Here is a 24,055-nt window from a genome sequence, read left to right on the forward strand (position 1 = left end):
TTCTTCTACAAGCATTTCACTACACTCGCAAATAACATCTGCTAACCATGTGTATGTGACCAATAAAATTAGATTTGACTTCATATGTACAGTGCATTTGGAAAGTATTCAGACCCATTGACATCATGCTGTGGGTTTGTTTTTCAGCGGCAGTGACTGGGAGACTAGTCATGATCGAGGGAATGATGTACAGAAAGATCCTTGATGGAAACCTGCTTAGGACCTCAGACTGGGGCAACAGTTCACCCTCCAACTTGACAACAACTCTAAGCACACAGCTAAGACAAAGCAGGAGTGGCTTTGGCACAAGGCTCTGAAAGTCCGAGTGGCCTAGCCAGAGCCCAGACTTGAACACGATCAAACATCTCTGGAGATACCTGAAAATAGCTGTGCAGCTACGCTGCCCATCCAACCTGACAGAGTTTGAAAGGATCTGCAGTAGAGCTTGACCGATTACGGAATGGCCGATTAACTAGGGCCGATTTCAACTTTTCATAACAATCGGAAATCTGTATTTTTGGACAACGATTTGGCCCAATTTGTTATTTTATTTTTTCACCTTTATTTAACTAGGCAAGTCAGTTAAGAACACATTCATATTTTCAATGATTGCCTAGGAACGGTGGGTTAACTGCCTTGTTCAGGGGCAGAATGACAGATTTACACCTTGTCAGCTCGGGAATTCAATCTTGCAACTTTACAGTTAACTAGTCCAACGCTCTAAGCACCTGATTACATTGCACTCCACGAGGAGACTGCCTGTTACGCGAATGCAGTAAGAAGCCAAGGTAAGTTGTTAGCTAGCATTAAACTTATCTTATAAAAAACAATCAATCATAAATCACTAACTACACATGGTTGATGATATTACTAGTTTATCTAGCGTGTCCTACGTTGCATATAATCGATTCAGTGCGTATTTGCGAAAAAGGACTGTCGTTGCTCCAATGTGTACCTAACCATAAACATCAATGCCTTTCTTAAAATCAATACACAAGTATATCTTTTTAAACCTGCATATTTAGTTAATATTGCCTGCTAACATGACTCATTGCGAACTGTGAAGACTATTTCTTCCTAACAAAGACAGCAAACTTCACCAAACGGGGAATGATTTAACAAAAGCGCATGTGCGAAAAAAAGCACAATCGTTGCACGACTGTACCTAACCATGAACATCAATGCATTTGTTAAAATCAATACACAGAAGTATATTTTTTATACCTGCATATTTAGCTAAAATAACCTGGATTTAGCATGCAATATTAACCAGGTGAAATTGTGTCACTTCTCTTGCGTTCACTTCACGCAGAGACAGTGTATATGCAACAGTTTGGGCCGCCTAATTTGCCAGAATTTTACGTAATTATGACATAATATTGAAGGTTGTGCAATGTAACAGGAATATTTAGACTTAGGGATGCCACCCATTAGATAAAATACGGAACGGTTTCGTATTTCACTGAAAGAATAAACATCTTGTTTTCGAGATGATAGTTTCCGGGTTCGACCATATTAATGACCTAAGACTCGTATTTCTGTGTGTTATGTTATAATTAAGTCTATGATTTGATACAGCAGTCTGACTGAGCGGTGGTAGGAACCAGCAGGCTCGTAAGCATTCATTCAAACAGCACTTTCGTGCGTTTTGCCAGCAGCTCTTCGCTGTGCTTCAAGCATTGAGCTGTTTGACTTCAAGCCTATCAACTCCCGAGATTAGGTTGGTGTAACCGATGTGAAATGGCTAGCTAGTTAGCGGGGTGTGCGCTAATAGCGTTTCAAACGTCACTCGCTCTGAGACTTGGAGTAGTTGTTCCCCTTACTCTGCATGGGTAACGCTGCGTCGAGAGTGGCTGTTGTCGATGTGTTCCTGGTTCGAGCCCAGGTAGGGGGCAGGAGAGGGGCGGAAGCTATACTGTTACACTGGCAATACTGGAGTGCCTATAAGAACATCCAATAGTCAAAGGTGTATGAAATACAAATCATAGAGAGGGAATTATAGGACTATTTCTTTCTTACCTGGGAATAATGAAGACTCATGGTTAAAAGGAACCACCAGCTTTCATATGTTCTCATGTTCTGAGCAAGGAACTTAAACGTTAGCTTTCTTACATGGCACATATTGCACTTTTACTTTCTTCTCCAACACTTTGTTTTTGCATTATTTAAACCAAATTGAACATGTTTCATTATTTATTTGAGGCTAAATTGATTTTATTGATATATTATATTAAGTTAAAATAAGTGTTCATTCAGTATTGTTGTAATTGTCATTATTACAAATACTTTTTATATATATATATATATATATATATATATATATATATATTTTAAAAATTAAAACGGACGATTAATTGGTAGCGGCTTTTTCGGTCCTCCAATAAGTCGGTATCGGCGTTGAAAAAAATTGCTGCCAAAGGAGCTTTAACAAAGTACTGAGTAAAGGGCTTGAATACTTATGTGAATTTCATATCGGTTACATTTTTAATAAATGTGCAAAATGTCATTAGTGTTTTTGTAACCATTTTTAGAAAAAGTAACATGTGGAAAAGTTAAGGAGTCTGAATTCTTTCCAAATGCACTGGACATTGCTCAACCTAATATTAATTAATTCCATTCTTTTGCTTTTAACATGTGTCTATTGTTAGATATTACTGCACTGTTGGAGCTGGAACACACAAGCATTTGGCTACACCCTTAATAACATCTAAATGGGTGTATGCAAACAATAAAATGTGAGTTACATCAAATTTCCTACAATTACTACACATTTTGCCATTGGGTGGGGAAAACATTTTACAGTTTTAAAAAGTGCCTTTAAAAAGCAATGAGTCCCTTTGAAAATGTCATATTTGGCATTGATACGAGTCAGAAAACACTTATTCTAGTGTCAACATTGACTACAAAGTGTAAATAGGTTCATTTTGTCTAAAATGGAGTTTGGAACATCCGTGCGTCACAACAGGTAAATGAAGGTTGGGTTTTGATTTGACAATGTCCATTTGCCCACTAACATTGGGTGAACAGCTGCAGTGATTGTACTCTATCCAATAGCATTAGGCAATGAGACAGACCTGCCCAGCAGCTTAGACTTTGTTTACGTAAGACCACACTTTTTTTAAATTAACTTGGGAAATACAGCACCAAACACCTTAGTTACATTGTAAAATTGTACAACTAAAACATCCTCGGCAAAAACAAACATTACAGATGTCTTGAGTCATCTTGGTTTGATTCTGGGGATTTTGAGGAAGTGAAATAGGCTTCACTGTCTCATGGGGGACAAATATAATTAATATAATAAACCAAAAGCGGAATCGGTCAGGAAACACACCAAGACTGAAATATGGTTTTTGTAATGAGCAACAAAATAACACACATGCCTATTGGAGTGTTTAATGCTCTTTGATGCTAGTTTCCTGTAATTCTACACATTGTCAGAGTGACACAAACATTTTCACAAAATTTAAATGGGGACCGCATGCCATGACATTTTTGGAATTTTAGATTCTACCAGACTGTCTACATTTTATTTTGGTGATTGTTAGTTCAAAGACTGTTATTTAAAAATATATTGCTCCATAAAATGTTATACATACTTTATATCTGATTTTAGTCAAACAAAAAAAATACATACATAGTATTGTCGAACTGGTGTTTCCCCTATCAAATTGTAAAGGCTAACCTACCCTGCTGTTAAGGCATTTTCAAATCTAATAAAAAGGTCAGTCTTAAATTAATTTAAGGACCTGCAGACAAATGTAATAAAATCATAAGATGAGGGTTGACTAAATGTTTATTCAAATCACCGTAGCAATGTCCACAGAACATTGCCTAAAATAGGATCTTGCCTAACTGCAATGAAGAATATTTGCTGTTAGTCTGACCCTGCATACTCTGGCAATTGTATTGCATTCCAGTCTGAGTCTAGACCAGATATCACCATAGAGCAAATGGAAATGAGAGCTCAACCATGTCTAAACAGCAAGCCGAGTCTTGCCCATTCTTGGTTCTCTGCTCTCTAAACCATTTGCGTAAGTAATTACATTTAATTTCTTCCATTTTAGTCATTTGACATACTTCTATTCAGAGCGACTTATAGTAGTGAGTGCATACATTTTTCATACTGGTCCCGTGGGAATCAAACTGTGGCATTGCAAGTGCCATGCTCTACCAACTGAGCCACTAACTTAACTAGTGAGTTAGTCTAGCTGAACAGTTGCAGTGGAAAAACAGAGGACTTCTACCCCTGGGTTCCATCACCACTTTGCTCACAGCTAATTGCTGCAGTCTGATGAGCTGTGCAGTTTGCAGGGAGTGAAATGTTAGTCAGAAAAATATAACAACACTTTAATCACTTGTTTCCATTGGATCTCTGATAAAGGTCAGGGAGAGTGAAAGGCTTAGTTGTGCTAATGATCAATACACACAGCAGGAATCGACATACAGGGCTGCCTGCTGGCCCGGGAGGTTTTGGAAACCCTCCAGGGCCCGGTTTCCCGATAGCAATGGAATTTAGACTTACAAGTGTTTTAACGATGCATCTTTCCTACAACCGTCAAAGATGTAACATGTTTCCCAGAACAACCTAAAGAGAACATTCTCTAATTGCGTCGTTGAGGCATGTGTCGATACTGATGGAATCAAAAAGGCAGCACTGCTCTTGGGTCAGCTTTCTCCATTCAAAATCTTATCTTAACAGAATTATTCCACAATACTGACAATGAATTAGCTCCTAGCAATATATGATCAACAATGGTTGCAAATACCGAGGTGGCTTATTCTAATGCTTACTAGGGTTGCAAAGGGTCGGAAACTCTCCAAAAACGTTCAATGGGAAGTTAAGCCCTGGAATTTTGGGAAATTTGCTAAATTCATTTAAAAAATAGCTTATAACTGAACCTTTTTTGTGGGATAAGCATACGGCAATTCTAGGTCTTGAGGCATATTTTGGTTAAACTATCCCCAAGTCAATGGACTTGCAACCCTCTGCATGCACAGTGCATTCTTCCATCACATGTACAGCTGATTCTCAAGATCTTGCACACTAATGAGAATAGAGGTCGACCGATTATGATTTTTCAACGCCGTTACCGATAACGATTATTGGAGGACCAAAAAAGCCGGTCCAATTAAATTGGCCGATAAAAAAAAAAAAAGTGATTTATAATAATGACAATTATAACAATACTGAATGAACACTTATTTTAACTTAATATAATACATCAATAAAATCAATTTAGCCTCAAATAAATAATGAAACATGTTCAATTTGGTTTAAATAATGCAAAAACAGTGTTGGAGAAGAAAGCAAAAGTGCAATATGTGTCATGTAAGAAAGCTAACGTTTAAGTTCCTTGCTCAGAACATGAGAACATATGAAAGCTGGTGGTTCCTTTTAACATGAGTCTTCAATATTCCTAGGTAAGAGGTTTTAGGTTGTAGTTATTATAGGACTATTTCCCTCTATACCATTTGTATTTCATATACCTTTGACTATTGGATGTTCTTATAAGCACTTTAGTATTGCCAGTGTAACAGGATAGCTTCCGTCCCTTTCCTCACTCCTCCCTGGGCTCGAACCAGGAACACAGCCACCCTCGAAGCAGCGTTACCCATCGCTCCACAACAACCACTCCAAGGCTCAGAGCGAGTGAGGTTTTGAAACGCTATTAGCGCGCGCTAACTAGCTAGCCATTTCACTTCGGTTACACCAGCCTCATCTCGGGAGTTGATAGGCTTGAAGTCATAAACAGCGCAATGCTTGACGCACAACGAAGAGCTGCTGGCAAAACGCAAAGAAAGTGCTGTTTGAATGAATGTTTACGCGCCTGCTTCTGCCTACCACCGCTCAGTTAGATACTTAGGTACTTGTATGCTCAGCCAGATTACATGCAACGCAGGACACGCTAGATAATATCTAGTAATATCATCAACCATGTGTAGTTAACTAGTGATAATGATTTATTGATTGTTTTTATAAGATAAGTTTAAATGCTACATAGCAACTTACTTTGGCTTACTGCATTCGCGTAACAGGCTTGTGGAGTGCAACGAGAGAGGCAGGTCGTTATAGCGTTGGACTAGTTAACTGTAAGGTTGCAAGATTGGTTCCCCGAGCTGACAAGGTGAAAATCTGTCGTTCTGTGAGATGCTATTGAGCCCACAGTACTACACTGTCTGAGCCAAAGGACTACATTATTTCTGTAAGTTTTGATTGCAATACTGGGTGGGGTGAATATATTTTATGACATACATGATTTTTTGATAACTAGTAAATAGTAGCCTACAGCAAAGTGTGTTAAATCATTTCTAACTTGTTAGCCATTTCTGCTAGTTAGTTTTTGCTACCATGTGGGTTTTTAACTTGCTTGAACCTGCTGAGTGTTAATTCACCTGTTTCCATACACATTTCATTGTAAAACATCTTACAAAAGGAGTTGTTTAAATGTAACTACCTAACTGTTTACCTGTACATGGAATTGTATTAGTTTTTTTAAAAACAATTTTCCCCCCAATCTTTACAGGAAAATGCCACGGGTAATATCTGATGTGTGGAGACATTTCATTGCAGCTAATGTAGAACGAAAAGTGGTGTACATTTGAAAATACTGTGCCAAATCACGTGAAGAATGTAACAAAGATGCAGAATCTGGCCAAGTGCATAAAGTTCCCTCAGCGCTCACAACCTGTGACAAAAGTCCCTCTTCTTCTATTCGAGGTGAAAATGATGAATCAGACACCTTATCGATAGCAATAGCTCATGGTCCTCCTGGAATTAGAAGTATTTTGGACTCAATGGAGGAACGTAGTCAGATAAATGCTGATTAAAGACTTGCTTGAGCTGTGTACGCAACTGGTTCACCTCTGATGCCCACAGGCAATGTGTATTGGAAGAGAATTCTGAATGTTCTTCGCCCCGCATACATCCCTCAAAACAGACACGCTTTATCTACTAATTTGCTGGATGCAGAGTTCAACAGAATTCAAGTGAAGGCAAATCATAGAGAAAGCAGACTGTATTGCAGTCATCTCTGATGGGTGGTCGAATGTTTGTGGGCAAGGAATAATTAACTACACCGTCTCCACCCTCAACCACTATTCTACAAGAGCACAGACAAGGGACAACAGACACACCGGTCTGCACATTGCATGGATGATGTATTTTGGGAGAGTGGTAAGCAGCCTGAAACCTATAGCAGTAGCCATTGCACGGATTGAGGGTGACAATGCCATTCTGTCTGATGTTCAGACTGCTTGCAGATGTAAGAGAAGAAATCCATACTACCCTGCCCACTTCACTGTTGCTCCAAGCAGAGGAAACTGTAGTTCTGAAATACATCAAAAAGCGTGAAGACTTCTGCGTGAAGACTTCTGCCTGAAGCCCATACATGCTGCAGCATACATGTCTGACCCCAAGTAGGTTGGCAAGAGCATCGGTCTGGTGCAGAACTCAACAAGGCCTACGGTGTCATCACTACCATGTCTCGCCACCTTGGCCTGGATGAGGGCAAGGTTCTTGGCATTCTGGGGAAGTACACTTCCAAGCAAGGGCTTGCAATATGGCAGTCATGCTAACATTCCATCAGCCACCTGGTGGAAGGGACTTTGTGGATCTGAGGCTCTTTCCCCCATTTGCCTCCATCATTCTCATTCTCCACCAACATCAGCCACCTCAGAGCACAACTGGCCCTTGTTTGGGAACACAACAGGCTGACCAATACACGGGTTGAAAAATTGGTGGCCATTGGGCAAATGTGAGGCTTTCTGAGCCTGACACCGAGCCATCCTCAACAAGGTTGGAAAGTGACAGAAGATGAGGCCTCAGAGTCTGATGTTCAAGAGGTGGACATTGAGGTCCAGGGAGAAGGCATGGAAGTCTGAGAGGAAGACAACCAAAGCTTTAGTTTCTAGACTATCATTTTACAGACGTATGTTGAAAATGTTTGAGATGCGATGGCTCATTGGGGATCATTCAATATTCCCTTTCTTTTATCCTCTTGAAACTAGGGGGCACTATTTTTATTTTTTGAAAAATAACATTCCCAAAGTAAACGGCCTATTTCTCAGGACCAGATGCTAGAATATGCATATAATTGACAGCTTAGGATAGAAAACACTAAAGTTTCCAAAAATGTAAAAATATTGTCTGTGAGTATAACAGAACTGATATTGCAGGCGAAAGCCTAAGAAAAATCCAATCAGGAAGTGACTCATGTTTTGAAACCGTTGTATTCCTTTGCACCCCTATTGGCCATTGAAAGGGATATCAACCAGATTCCTTTTTTCCACGTATTCCCTAAGGTGTCTACAGCATTGTGACGTAGTTTCACGCCTTTATGTTGAAGAATGAGCGTAAACGACTACATTGCGTAAGTGGCCAGCTGAGGGCTCTCAGAGATTCTTGCGTAAAAGACAGAGGTAGTCATTTTTCCTGTCTCTCCTACTGAAAAGCCAATTGTCCCGGTTGATATACAATGCTCAAAAAAATAAAGGGAACACTAAAATAACATCCTAGATCTGAATGAATGAAATATTAATACATTTCTTTACATAGTTGAATGTGCTGACAACAAAATCACAAAAATTATCAATGGAAATCAAATTTATCAACCCATGGAGGTCTGGATTTGGAGTCACACTCAAAATTAAAGTGGAAAACCACACTACAGGCTGATGCAACTTTGATGTAATGTCCTTAAAACAAGTCAAAATGAGGCTCAGTAGTGTGTGTCGCCTCCACGTCCCTGTATGACCTCCCTACAACGCCTGGGCATGCTCCTGATGAGGTGGCGGATGGTCTCCTGAGGGATCTCCTCCCAGACCTGGACTAAAGCATCCGCCAACTCCTGGACAGTCTGTGGTGCAACGTGGCGTTGGTGAATGGAGCGAGACATGATGTCCCAGATGTGCTCAATTGGATTCCTGTCTGGGGAATGGGCGGGCCAGTCCATAGCATCAATGCCTTCCTCTTGCAGGAACTGCTGACACACTCCAGCCACATGAGGTCTAGCATTTTCTTGCATTAGGAGGAACCCAGGGCCAACCGCACCAGCATATGGTCTCACAAGGGGTCTGAGGATCTCATCTCAGTACCTAATGACAGTCAGGCTACCTCTGGCGAGCACATGGAGGGCTGTGCGGCCCCCCAAAGAAATTCCACCCAACACCATGACTGACCCAAAGTCAAACCGGTCATGCTGGAGGATGTTGCAGGCAGCAGAACGTTCTCCACGGCATCTCCAGACTGTCACGTCTGTCACATGTGCTCAGTGTGAACCTGCTTTCATCTGTGAAGAGCACATGGCGCCAGTGGCGAATTTGCCAATCTTGGTGTTCTCTGGCAAATGCCAAACGTCCTGCACAGTGTTGGGCTGTCAGCACAACCCCCACCTGTGGACGTCGGGCACTCATACCACTCTCATGGAGTCTGTTTCTGACCGTTTGAGCAGACACATGCACATTTGTGGCCTGCTGGAGGTCATTTTGCAGGGCTCTGGCAGTGCTCCTCCTTGCACAAAGGCGGAGGTAGCAGTCCTGCTGCAGGGTTGTTGCCCTCCTCCACGTCTCTTGATAGCGCCTCCATGCTCTGGACACTACGCTGACAGACACAGCAAGCCTTCTTGCCACAGCTCGCATTGATGTGCCATCCTGGATGAGCTGCACTACCTGAGCCACTTCTGTGGGTTGTAGACTCCGTCTCATGCTACCACTAGAGTGAAAGCACCGCCAGCATTCAAAAGTGACCAAAACATCAGCCAGGAAGCATAGGAACTGAGAAGTGGTCTGTGGTCACCGGCTGCAGAACCACTGCTTTATTGGGGGTGTCTTGGTAATTGCCTATCATTTCCATTTCCTATTCCATTTGCACAACAGCATGTGAAATTTATTGTCAATCAGTGTTGCTTCCTAAGTGGACAGTTTGAATTCACAGAAGTGTGATTGACTTAGAATTACATTGTGTTGTTTAAGTGTTCCCTTTATTTTTTTTAACAGTGTATATCGAATAGATATTTGAAAAACACCTTGAGGATTGATTATAAAAAACATTTGCCATGTTTCTGTCGATATTATGGATCTAATTGGAATTTTGTTCAGCGTTGTCGTGACCGCTTTTTCCAGTGGATTTCTCAACATAACGTGACCAACAAACGGAGGTATTTTGGGTATAAAAATAATCTTTATGGAACAACAAGGAACATTTGCTGTCTAACTGGGAGTCTCGTGAGTGAAAACATCCGAAGCTCAAAGGTAAACGGTTAATTTGATTGCTTTTCTGATTTGTGACCAAGCTTCCTGCTGCTAGCTGGACATAATGCTATGCAAGGTTATCGATAAACTTACACAAACGCTCGTCTTGCTTTGGCTGTAAAGCATAATTTCAAAATCTGAGATGACAGGGTGATTAACAAAAGGCTAAGCTGTGTTTCACTATATTTCACTTGTGATTTCATGAATATTTTCTAGTAATATGTTTTGACCGTTGCGCTATGCTAATTAAGTGTAGTTGATGACAATTCTGCCGGATCCGGGATGGGTAGTTCCAAGAGGTTATTCAGTGAAATCATCACGTGAAGAGTCAACTCCTGCTATTAATGTTCAATTCATAACTAAATAGTTTTCTATTGGAAGGATTTAATTATGTCTACTTATGATAAGGTAAAAGGTTTAAATGTGTCGCCATATGGTAAATATATCCTATGCAAAAAACATTACATTTAAATGGTATTAATATTAATTTGCATATATTCTGTTAAATTCCCATATACTCCCATTAATTCTCACAGAAAATTTCTACCTCTGAATATTGCCCAAATTGTGCAACCCTAATGCTTATCCTATAAAAATGCACTAAAGTTTTGGTGCATCACTATGCACATGATAGTTCGTAATGAACATGAGCAAATTTGAGAACACAGCTACTTAAATTCTATCACCATATTGATTGCAGCACTTGTACGGGTAATACACTGGATCACTGCTACTCTAACTTCCGTGATGCAAAAACGGCCCTCCCCCACCCTCCCTTCGTCAAATGCTCCTACCGTCCTATAGGCAGAAACTCAAACAGGATGTACCCGTGACTAGAACTATTCAACATGGTTTCTGTACCAAAGAAGGCAAAGAAAACTGAACTAAATGACTATTGCCCCTGTAGCACTCACATATCATTATGAAGAGCTTTGAGACTAGTCAAGGATCATATCACCTCCACCTAGACCCACTCCAATTTGCATACCTCCCCAACAGGTTGACAGACGATGCAATCACCATCACACTGCCCTATCCCATCTGGACAAAAGGAATACCTACAGTGGGGCAAAAAAGTATTGTGTCAGCCACCAATTGTGCAAGTTCTCCCACTTAAAAAGATGAGGCCTGTAATTTTCATCATAGGTACACTTCAACTATGACAGACAAAATGAGAAAAGAAAATCCAGAAATCACATTGTAGGATGTTTTATGAATTTGTTTGCAGATTATGGTGGAAAAATAAGTATTTGGTCAATAACAAAAGTTTCTCAATACTTTGTTATATACCCTTTGTTGGCAATGACAGAGGTCAAACGTTTTCTGTAAGTCTTCACAAGGTTCTCACACACCGTTGCTGGTATTTTGGCCCATTCCTCCATGCAGATCTCCTCTAGAGCAGTGATGTTTTGGGGTTGTTGCTGGGCAACACGGACTTTCAACTCCCTCCAAAGACTTTCTATGGGGTTGAGATCTGGAGACTGGCTAGGCCACTCCAGGACCTTGAAATGCTTCTTACGAAGCCACTCCGTTGCCCGGGCGGTGTGTTTGGGATCATTGTCATGCTGAAAGACCCAGCCACGTTTCATCTTCAATGCCCTTGCTGATGGTAGGAGGTTTTCACTCAAAATCTCACGATACATGGCCCCTTTCATTCTTTCCTTTACACGGATCAGTCGTCCTGCTCCCCTTGCAGAAAAACAGCCCCAAAGCATGATTTTCCCACCCCCATGCTTCACAGTAGGTATGGTGTTCTTTGGATGCAACTCAGCATTCTTTGTCCTCCAAACACGACGAGTTGAGTTTTTACTTTACTTTTTATTTTGGTTTCATCTGACCATATGACATTCTCCCAATCTTCTTCTGGATCATCCAAATGCTCTCTAGCAAACTTCAGACGGGCCTGGACATGTACTGGCTTAAGCAGGGGGACACGTCTGGCACTGCAGGATTTGAGTCCCTGGCGACGTATTGTGTTACTGATGGTAGGCTTTGTTACTTGGGTCCCAGCTCTCTGCAGGTCATTCACTAGGTCCTAGGGGTGAGATCTTGCATGGAGCCCCAGATCAAGGGAGATTATCAGTGGTCTTGTATGTCTTCCATTTCCTAATAATTGCTCCCACAGTTGATTTCTTCAAACCAAGCTGCTTACCTATTGCAGATTCAGTCTTCCCAGACTGGTGCAGGTCTACGATTTTGTTTCTGATGTCCTTTGACAGGCTCTTTGGTCTTGGCCATAGTAGAGTTTGGAGTGTGACTGTTTGAGGTTGTGGACAGGTGTCTTTTATACTGATAACAAGTTCAAACAGGTGCCATTAATACAGGTAAAGAGTGGAGGACAGAGGAGCCTCTTAAAGAAGAAGTTACAGGTCTGTGAGAGCCAGAAATCTTGCTTGTTTGTAGGTGACCAAATACTTATTTTCCACCATAATTTGTAGGATTTTTTATGAATTTATTTGCAATGTGATTTTCTGGATTTTCTTTTCTCATGTGGTCTGTCATAGTTGAAGTGTACCTGTGATGAAAATTACAGGCCTCTCTCATATTTTTAAGTGAGAGAACTTGCACAATTGGTGGCTGACTAAATACTTTTTTGCCCCACTGTATGTAAGAATGCGGCTCATTGACTACAGCTCAGCATTCAACACCATAGTTCCCTCAAAGCTCATTAAGCTTGTGACCCTGGGTCTGAACTCTGCCCCTATGCAATTGGGTCCTTGACTTTGACAGGCCGCCCCCAAGTGGTGAAAGTAGGAAACAACATCACCACGTCGCTGATCCTCAACACTGGGGCCCCACAAGGGTGAGTTCTCAGCCACCCCCTCCAGTATTCCCTGTTCACCCATGACTGCATGGCCATGCATGCCTCCAATTCAATCAAGTTTTAAGACGACACAACAGTAGTGGGCTTGATTACCAACAACGACGATTAATGTCTATATCATTGAAATACAGTGCATTCGTTAACTATTCAGACCCTTGGATTTGTCACTTTGTTACATTATAGCCTTATTCTACATTAGTTTAAATTCCACCCCCCCCCCCAATCAATCTACACAGAAAACCCCATGACAAAGCAAAATAATTTACAACCAATAAAAACAAAATAAGAATTCAGACCCTTTCCTCATTACTCTGTTGAAGCACCTTTGGCAGTGATTACAGCCTCAAGTCTTCTTGAGTATGACCCTACAAGCTTGACACACCTGTATTTGGGGAGTTTCTCCCATTCTTCTCTGCAGATCCTCTCAAGCTCTGTCAGGTTGGATGGGGAGCGTTGCTGTACAGCTATTTTCAGGTCTCTCCAGAGGATGTTCGATCTGGTTCAAGTCCGGGCTCTGGCTGGGCCACTCAAGGACAATCAGAGACTTGTCCCGAAGCCACTCCTGCGTTGTCTTGGCTGTGTGCTTAGGGTTCATCCCAGTCTGAGGTCCTGAGCAGGTTATCGTCAAGGATCTTTCCCTTGATCCTGACTTGTCTCCCCGTCCCTGCTGCTGAAATACATCCCCACAGGATGATGCTGCCAGAACCATGCTTCACCGTAGGGATGGTGGCAGGTTTCCTCCAGACGTGACGCTTATCATTCAGGCTAGAGGTCGACCGATCATGATTTTTCAATGCCGATACCGATTATTGGAGGACCAAAAAAACTAAAACGATACCGATTTTTATATACATATATGTAATAATTACAACAAATACTGATTGAACACATTTGAACTTAACATAATACATAAATAAAATAAATTTAGTCTCAAATAAATAATGAAACGTACAATTTGGTTTAAAAAACGCAAAAACAGTGTAAAAGTGCAATATGTGCCATGTAAAAAAAGCTAACATTTAAGTTCCTTGCACAGAACATATGAAAGCTGGTGGTTCCTTTTAACACGAGTCCTACCAGGTGGCGTGGCGAGAATCTGTCTCCTCACCACGCGCTCTCACCACTCACCCAGGGCTCTGTTCTAGGCCCTCTCCTATTCTCGCTATACACCAAGTCACTTGGCTCTGTCATAACCTCACATGGTCTCTCCTATCATTGCTATGCAGACGACACACAATTAATCTTCTCCTTTCCCCCTTCTGATGACCAGGTGGCGAATCGCATCTCTGCATGTCTGGCAGACATATCAGTGTGGATGACGGATCACCACCTCAAGCTGAACCTCGGCAAGACGGAGCTGCTCTTCCTCCCGGGGAAGGACTGCCCGTTCCATGATCTCGCCATCACGGTTGACAACTCCATTGTGTCCTCCTCCCAGAGCGCTAAGAACCTTGGCGTGATCCTGGACAACACCCTGTCGTTCTCAACTAACATCAAGGCGGTGGCCCGTTCCTGTAGGTTCATGCTCTACAACATCCGCAGAGTACGACCCTGCCTCACACAGGAAGCGGCGCAGGTCCTAATCCAGGCACTTGTCATCTCCCGTCTGGATTACTGCAACTCGCTGTTGGCTGGGCTCCCTGCCTGTGCCATTAAACCCCTACAACTCATCCAGAACGCCGCAGCCCGTCTGGTGTTCAACCTTCCCAAGTTCTCTCACGTCACCCCGCTCCTCCGCTCTCTCCACTGGCTTCCAGTTGAAGCTCGCATCCGCTACAAGACCATGGTGCTTGCCTACGTAGCTGTGAGGGGAATGGCACCTCAGTACCTCCAGGCTCTGATCAGGCCCTACACCCAAACAAGGGCACTGCGTTCATCCACCTCTGGCCTGCTCGCCTCCCTACCACTGAGGAAGTACAGTTCCCGCTCAGCCCAGTCAAAACTGTTCGCTGCTCTGGCTCCCCAATGGTTGAACACACTCCCTCACGACGCCAGGACAGCGGAGTCAATCACCACCTTCCGGAGACACCTGAAACCCCACCTCTTTAAGGAATACCTAGGATAGGATAAAGTAATCCTTCTCACCCCCCCCCCCTCCCCCTTAAAAGATTTAGATGCACTATTGTAAAGTGGCTGTTCCACTGGATGTCATAAGGTGAATGCACCAATTTGTAAGTCGCTCTGGATAAGAGCGTCTGCTAAATGACTTAAATGTAATGTAAATGAGTCTTCAATATTCCATGTTAAGAATTTTTAGTTGTAGTTATAGGAATTATAGGACTTTGACTACTGAATGTTCTTATAGGCACTTCAGTATTGTCAGCCTAATCTCAGGAGTTGATAGGCTTGAAGTCAAACAGCGCTGTGCATCCCAGCATTGCTAAGAGCTGCTTTTTGAATGAATGCTTACGAGCCTGTGGCTGCCTACCACCGCTCAGTCAGACTGTTCTATCAAATCATATACTTAATTATAATATAATAAACACACCGAAATACAAGCCTTTGGTCATTAAAGTGGCCAAATCCGGAAACTATCATTTCGAAAACAAAACATTTATTCTTTCAGTGAAAAACCGTTATGTATTTTAATCGAACAGGTGGCAACACCAAGTCTAAATATTACTGTTACATTGCACAACCTTCAATGTCATAATTATGTAAAATTCTGGCAAATGAATTAGTCTTTGTTAGGAATAAATGGCCTTTCAACAGTTCAACGAGCCAGGTGGCCCAAACTGCTGCATATACCCCGACTCTGATTGCATTGAACGCAAGAGAAGTGACAATTTCCCTAGTTAACTTCTCTGGGATAGGCATTTGGAATTTTGGATGAAAAGCATGCCCAATTTCAACTGCCTGTTACTCATCCCCAGAAGATATGCATATAATTAGTAGATTTGGATAGAAAACACTGAAGTTTCTAAAAAACTGTTTGAATCATGACTGAGTATAACAGAACTTATGTAGCAGGCAAAACCCTGAGGACAAACCATCCCGATTCTTTTTCTTTTTGGGGGTCACCCTGTTTTCAATGATTTTTCATTGGGAATCCAGATTTCTAAGTGACTTGTTTGCAGTTCCTACTGCTTCCACTGGATGTCACCAGTCTTTAGAAATTGGTTGAGGTTATTCCTGTGTTTAATGAAGTACGGCCACCTTGAACGAGTGTCACTTCATGTTTGTTTGATAGAGGCGCAAGACCAGAAAGCATGCTTGAGTTTGTTTTCTTCCTGTATTGAACACAGATCATCCCGTAAAAGAAATATCTAAAGTATTTTTACTACAAAAGTACTTTGAAATGACCTTGCTCCATGACGGTATAGTGTGTTACTAATGGTTTTCTTTGAGACTGTGGTCCCAGCTCTCTTCAGGTCATTGACCAGGTCCTGTCGTGTAGTTATGGGCTCATCCCTCACCTTCCTCATGATCATTGATGCCCCACGAGGTGAGATCTTGCATGGAGCCCCAGACCGAGGGTGATTGACTGTCATCTTGAACTTCTTCCATTTTCTAATAATTGTGCCAACAGTTGTTGCCTTCTCACCAAGCTGCTTGCCTATTGTCCTGTAGCCCATCCCAGCCTTGTGCAGGTCTACAATTTTATTCCTGATGTCCTTACACAGCTCTTTGTTCTTGGCCATTGTGGAGAGGTTGGAGTCTGTTTAATGAAGTGTGTGGACAGGTGTCTTTTATCCAGGTAACAAGTTCAAACAGGTGCAGTTAATACAGGTAATGAGTGGAGAACAGGAGGGCTTCTTAAAGAAAAACAAACAGGTCTATGAGAACTGGAATTCTTACTGGTTGGTAGGTGATCAAATACTTATGTCATGCAATAAAATACAAATGAATTACTTAAAAATCATACAATGTGATTTTCTGGATTTTTGTTTTAGATTCCGTCTCTCAATTGATTAAAATTGCAGGCCTCTACATGCTTTGTAAGTAGGAAAAACCTGCAAAATCAGCAGTGTATCAAATACTTGTTCACCACACTGTGTGTATATATATATATATATATATTTTTTTTTTTATATATATATATATTTTTTATTCCAGGCAGTAGCTTTCAGTTGACACTGTCCCGTTTTGCCACTGAGAAATGTACCTGAATTTCAAGCCCTGCACTGCCTGTAGATCAAGTCGGTCCATACAGTAGACAAAGGTCAGCCTACTTTCAAAATGAACTAAGAAGATCTCAACAACATTAACTAGGCCTAACTGTGGCCCAATTATTAACCAGTAGTTACAAGTGTGGCAGTATCTATGTATCACAGTACAACGTCCATTGCACTTGAATTGCATCACATGGGCTATTCCACCTCATTAGGTCAAAGTCAGGGCAATAGACAGGACACACTGATTGGACTTGAATAGCACCATTCAGCTCGGGCTCTTATCAGGGTCAGGGAAGTTTGCTAGGATACCGTGCCCACAGAGGCCCACATAAAGCACTGCCTTCCCTCCTCCTGAAAGAAACACCTTGTGAAGAACATGTGTGTGTACTGTGAATGTGCGTGGATAACAAAAACCTGAAAGCTCTTCAAAAATACCATCAAGAGTGAATAGGCCTAGAAATGCTTGAAATAAGATCATAATTGCCTGCTCATTTCGCTAATGGACATCACCACTGAGGATTTGCGTTGGTGACAGAGGGCATGTGAGTTTATCAATGGGGTCGGCTTAATCCCCGTGAAAACTCATACTGACAGAGAGAAAGCAGTTTAATTAGGTTGATGATTTAGTCTAAACAAAAAAACAAAAGGATAGTTAGACTTAATTTGATCATGAGCCAAGCCATTTTCGCAATCTAACTGCACACCTTCATTTAAACTCAGACAGGGATTATTGGATACAATACTGGATAAATCCTTTCTAGCTAACGTTACTGGTTGCAACGAAGCCCATTTCTCCACCTTCACATTGAATACTTAGTTCTGCACCCCTGCACAAATTACAATGTGTGTTCATGTGAAATAGTGTCAGCTATAAACATAGCCAATTGTTAGGTCGTTCTGCATCCTTGCACAAATTACAATGTGTCCTGTGAAATAGTACCATAGCCAATTGTTAGCTAGTTGGTTTGTCCAAAAAACAAAGTAATAATTTACCTGAAATGTAATCTAAGTAACGTATATGGGTCTGCTTTTCTTTTAGCTGCTTAGCTAAACACGGTAAATTAGCGAGCTAGCTCAGCCAGTCCATTACAGCTAGCCTGTTAGCGAGTTAGCCTAACTAACAGACGCTGGCAAGAGTTGGCTTGACAACACTGATTGCAAACTGTTTCGTACAACAAAGTTTCACTCAATATCAGAGTATTATGAGAAATGTAAACATAAAACACAAAAAAATTGCCACCCACCTGAATGTTCTTCACACCAAATTCGCTACAAATGAGCACCAGTCGGGTGCGGCCAGAAGAAATGTCAACAACTTGGTTGCGACATACTAGCCAGCTAGATAGCTAGCGTTAGCAAGCATACAACCAGTTGCTGATGCGAAAACTATTTTTTTCTGACACCTGGTTGTAGTAAACGCATGCTAAGTAGAAGCAAAACTATTATTATTGGTTATAAAACTTGCATTTATGAAAGTTAACAGCGCGATATGGATGCAAGCTTTGCAGCTGTCGCAGCACCAGCGAGCTACCTTTTCACCTCATACTACGACCTCTCAACTTCCAACTCTCACCCGTCACTGCACGCACGCGACAACAGGGGACGCTGTTTATGTGGGTTGGGTGAGGAAAAGTGGACTTCATGTCTGTGTCGAAGGGGACTCAAACAGCTTTCTTAAACTTCCTCCCCTAATCAAACACCAAGCCTTTTAGAGCATTGCAAATGTTCAAGCAAGCATGAGTAGCACTTAGTCAAACTCAAGACTTTCCATGACCTGCTCCCTGTGGCATGCACTTTATCTGAGTGTCTGAGAAGGGGTTGACCAGTAAACTTCTCAAGGGTCAGCGCATGACTTCAGAGGGAGCATGAAAAATGTGCTGTGAAACAACCTCACTGCATTCTGTTTCAATGCCAGCTCTACGGGACTCCCAATCACGGCCGGTTGTGATACAGCCTGGAATCGAACCAGGGTCTGTTGTGATAACTTTAGGGCTGAGATGAAGTGCCTTAGACTGCTGCACCACCCAGGAGCCCCTAATGCACCATTTTAAGAGGTGACATCAGAAGTCCCTCCTGAAATAGCCTACGTGGCTTTTAATTAAACATGTCAATGTGACACTCAGCGGTAGGCTACCCTTCCATGTCTCAGAAGAAATAGATTCTTAATGCAAAACCTGGATGTTTAACATGGTGAAAATATCTGTAATAACATTTCATATATTCATAACAGTGCAAGAACATAATAATTTCACTTTGTCTGTGATGGACACCAGCTGTGAGAGAAACAGATCATGCACTTTAGCGATGCTTTATTGGAGGGAAAAAATATCCTATGTTTAAAAAAAAAAAAACATTCTTGTCCCTTCTGACCCCTTGTGCTTTTTGGGATAAGAGAGAGGAGAGGAGAAAGGGGAGCATGGGGTTCCGAAAAGGAACAGGGATGATTTAACTGAAGTCTTATTCTCTTTCACCCCACACTGTATATACTGTATTCTATATATATACTGTATACTATTCTATGGTATCTTAGTTACTTAATGTTTACATATCTTGCATTACTCATCTCATATTTATATACTGTTTTCTATACTATTCTATAGTATCTCATTCACTTAATAATGTTTACATATCTTGCATTACTCATCTCATATGTATATACTGTATTCTGTACTATTCTACTGTATCTTAGTCCATTAAGTAATTAATTTGCATTTTATTGCATGACATAAGTATTTGATCACCTGCCAACCGGTAAGAATTCCGGCTCTCACAGACCTGTTCGTTTTTCTTTAAGAAGCCCTCCTGTTCTCCACTCATTACCTGTATTAACTGCACCTGTTTGAACTTGTTACCTGGATAAAAGACACCTGTCCACACACTCAATCAAACAGACTCCAACCTCTCCACAATGGCCAAGACCAGAGAGCTGTGTAAGGACATCAGGGATAAAATTGTAGACCTGCACAAGGCTGGGATGGGCTACAGGACAATAGGCAAGCAGCTTAGTGAGAAGGCAACAACTGTTGGCGCAATTATTAGAAAATGGAAGAAGTTCAAGAGGATGGTCAATCACCCTCGGTCTGGGGCTCCATGCAAGATCTCACCTTGTGGGGCATCAATGATCACGAGAAAGGTGAGAGATCAGCCCAGAACTAGATGGCAGGACCTGGTCAATGACCTGAAGAGAGCTGGGACCAAAGTCTCAAAGAAAACCATTAGTAACACACTACACCGTCATGGAGCAAGGTCCCCTGCTCAAGCCACCGCATGTCCAGGCCCGTCTGAAGTTTGCCAATGACCATCTGGATGATCCAGAGGAGGAATGGGAGAAGGTCATGTGGTCTGATGAGACAAAAATAGAGCTTTTTGGTCTGAACTCCACTCGCCGTGTTTGGAGGAAGAAGAAGGATGAGTACAACCCCAAGAACACCATCCCAACCGTGAAGCATGGAGGTGGAAATTCTTTGGGGATGCTTTTCTGCAAAGGGGACAGGACGACTGCACAGTATTGAGGGGAGGATGGATGGAGCCATGTATCGCAAGATCTTGGCCAACAACCTCCTTCCCTCAGTAAGAGCATTGAAGATGTGTAACGGCTTTCCTCTTCCTCTTCTGAAGAGGAGTAGCAAGGATCGGACCAATACACAGTGTGGTAAGTGTTAATCTTGGTTTTTAATAAGAACACTGAACAAAACAATAAACGATAAAGTGACAAAACAAAACCGAAACAGTTCCACTGACACGGAAAATATACACCCACGAAACACAAGTGGGAAAAGGCTACCTAAGTATGATTCTCAATCAGAGACAACTAACGACACCTGCCTCTGATTGAGAACCACACCAGGCCAAATGCAAAAACACAACATAGAAAACGGAATATAGACAACCCACCCAACTCACGACCTGACCATACTAAAACAAAGACATAACCAAGGAACTATGGTCAGAACGTGACAAGATGGGTCGTGGCTTGGTCTTCCAGCATGACAACGACCCGAAACACACAGCCAGGGCAACTAAGGAGTTGCTCCGTAAGAAGCATCTCAAGGTCCTGGAGTGGCCTAGCCGGTCTCCAGACCTGAACCCAATAGAACATCTTTGGAGGGAGCTGAAAGTCCGTATTGCCCAGCGACAACCCCGAAACCTGAAGGATCTGGAGAAGGTCTGTATGGAGGAGTGGGCCAAAATCCCTGCTGCAGTGTGTGCAAACCTGGTCAAGAACTACAGGAAACATATGATCTCTGTAATTGCAAACACAGGTTTCTGTACCAAATATTAAGTTCTGCTTTTCTGATGTATCAAATACTTATGTCATGCAATAAAATGCAAATTAATTACTTAAAAATCATACAATGTGATTTTCTGGATTTTAGATTCCGTCTCTCACAGTTGAAGTGTACCTATGATAAAAATTACAGACCTCTACGTGATTTGTAAGTAGGAAAACCTGCAAAATCGGCAGTGTATCAAATACTTGTTCTCCCCACTGTATATAGTCTTAATTCAATCCTACTTAGATGTGTGTGTATTGGGCATATGTTGTGTAATTTGTTAGATTTTGCTTGTTAAATATTACTGCACTGTCGAAGCTAGAAGCACAAGCATTTCGCTACACCCGCAATAACATCTGCTAATCACGTGTATGTGACCAATACAATTTTGATTTGATTTGACACTTCCTCTGTACCATCATACTTTCTTCTCTCTTATTGGGTCTTGCATAATTGTCTCATTTCAATTTCCCCTGTCTTTCTGTTGTTACTCTCTACATGTCACTCGTTCTCATTATTCAGAACTATTGCCTTCTTTCTATCCAGATACATCTGCGTTAAAACACTGATGATAACATTGATTTGACACCTCTAAATGTCCATAGTGAAATCAGTCACCATTGTTCTGTTTTGAACTGATACCCCACCTGCCTCTATCTTTCTCTCTCTCTCCCTCTCTTTTAGCTCTCTCTCTCTTGCTCTACCTCTTCTCCCTCTCTCTTTTTTAGAATGGTGATTTGAGCCAGTTTTTTCCTCTCTGGTCTTCAGGCATTACAGATCAGGGGGTGCATAAGCTGTCTATTTATATCAATGACAGGTTATGGAAGAGCATAACCTGTCATTAATATGAATAGACAGATTATCTGCAGATTAGCACATTAACACACAAAAGTACATCCGTAATTGATCAAAGCTCATAAAGCTCTGGGACAAGATGGCAGTGTACCCTAACATCACCATATTAAATAGCAGATTAATCCCTCTGATATGGAATGCTTTGAATCATCTGTCCTATTATGCATGCAGTATTGCACATTTGTGTAGGCTATATAGGCTATGTATTACTGTCTGCTGGGACTGCTTCAGTTGAATGTACCGTTTCCAAGTATTGACTGTGTTTGACTTTAATTAATTTACAAATCATTGAGGCTTTGTTTTGAACACCAGTCAATGAGTCAGTCTCTTTGCCACACTGGGTGTATTGATAATGAATTTGGTACTTTCACTTCTGTGGGGTAAAGACACATGCCCACACAACCCAAGAACCTCCCTGACCTCAAAGATGCATACCCTTTACTGCCTGACTATACATCATATCTCTGGGATGGTTTCCTGCAAAAAAATCATACCATCATGTGTAACAATGTGCAAGCATAGACTGATTAAATTGACATAATACGATCAGAGACAAAGCTCCTTTGTTGTGCCCTTAACTAATTTCTGCTTTCAAATCTTCACTTTCCCTATCCTTATCCTATCTTTATCTTACCTTTGTTAGCCTGCTTTGTAAGTCACCAAATAATTGATTGTTGATGAACCCAATGTAATTCCTAGCTATACTCAATCCCTTGGCCAAATGTACCTCTTGCTCTGCTCTCTCTTGGCCCAGCCCTGCTCTGATCTCCCCCACCCCTCCTTTATGTTTTCCCATTTGTCCCTTCATCTCTTCTGTCTCTTCTCTCATTATGCCCCTATGTGCGTATCTCTCCCCTGGTTGGTTGTGCCAGCTATGTGTACCCTTGGTGTCCAGTCTCCAGACAGGGTATAAATAACTAGCAGATGTTTTGCTTCATGCCCTGAGAGCTCTATTTGCTTCTCACACTTGAGGAACCATGGGAAAAAAATATTTCCCTTACGCACATGGCACACACAAAAAAAAGCAGTCTTAAACGCACAAACTCTCACACAAACGTACTTGCAAATTTGCACTCACTCACTTACTCACTCACACACACACACACACACCCACACACACACACACACACACACACACACACACACACACACACACACACACACACACACACACACACACACACACACACACACACACACACACACACACACACACACACACACGCACACTCAGCAAGCATACCATGATTGGGCACAAAACAGATAACAAGGTTATAAGTATTGTTGTAATGTCATGTAACATTACATGACATGTAACGTGAGGCAGTGAATGTAACTGCAGTCAATTATGGGAAACTTACTAGAACATCAGAGTATGGTGAAGGGGGTTAAAGATGTCAGAAAGAGAAAGGACGAGAGAGAAAGAGAGAGAGAGCCAGCATGAGCTCATACTGTCGCATAAGCCACTGTGTCAACCAAGATACAGTACCATGCTTGAGCGAGATAGAGAGGGTGTGTGGTGTGAGTGTGAGTGGTCGGGTCCGGATGTGAGTATGTGAATGTGGGGAATGGTGCTGGGAGTAGAAGGGAGAGCGAGAGAATGAGACAGCGAAGCGAGAGAGTGTGTGTGTGTTGATGTGGTTGACTTCAAGAGTCATTGAGAAGTTAGGGGGTGGAGGGACAGACTGTGCTGACACACTGGAATCAGTGGCAGATTGTTTCCATCGGAAAGAATT

The 24,055-nt window shown here is 41.9% G+C and overlaps 1 protein-coding gene across 3 annotated transcripts in view; it reads right to left on the reverse strand.

Moving 5' to 3' along the window:
• Window positions 1–18,782, reverse strand: part of lclat1 (lysocardiolipin acyltransferase 1) — a 31,135-nt gene extending 12,353 nt beyond the window's left edge. Inside the window, exons 1-2 of one of the 3 annotated variants that reach the window (XM_052486342.1) lie at window positions 18,435–18,782; window positions 11,240–11,309 (exon numbers count right to left, since the gene is read on the reverse strand). The gene's annotated coding sequence lies outside the window, so the exon portion shown is untranslated. The remainder of the gene's footprint in view (window positions 1–11,239; window positions 11,310–18,434) is intronic. The other 2 variants (XM_035743167.2, XM_035743165.2) reach the window with 2 other exon arrangements.
• Window positions 18,783–24,055: the final 5,273 nt, after the last annotated feature.

Source organism: Oncorhynchus keta, chromosome 29 (genome assembly GCF_023373465.1).
Source record: "Oncorhynchus keta strain PuntledgeMale-10-30-2019 chromosome 29, Oket_V2, whole genome shotgun sequence".
NCBI lineage: Eukaryota > Metazoa > Chordata > Actinopteri > Salmoniformes > Salmonidae > Oncorhynchus > Oncorhynchus keta.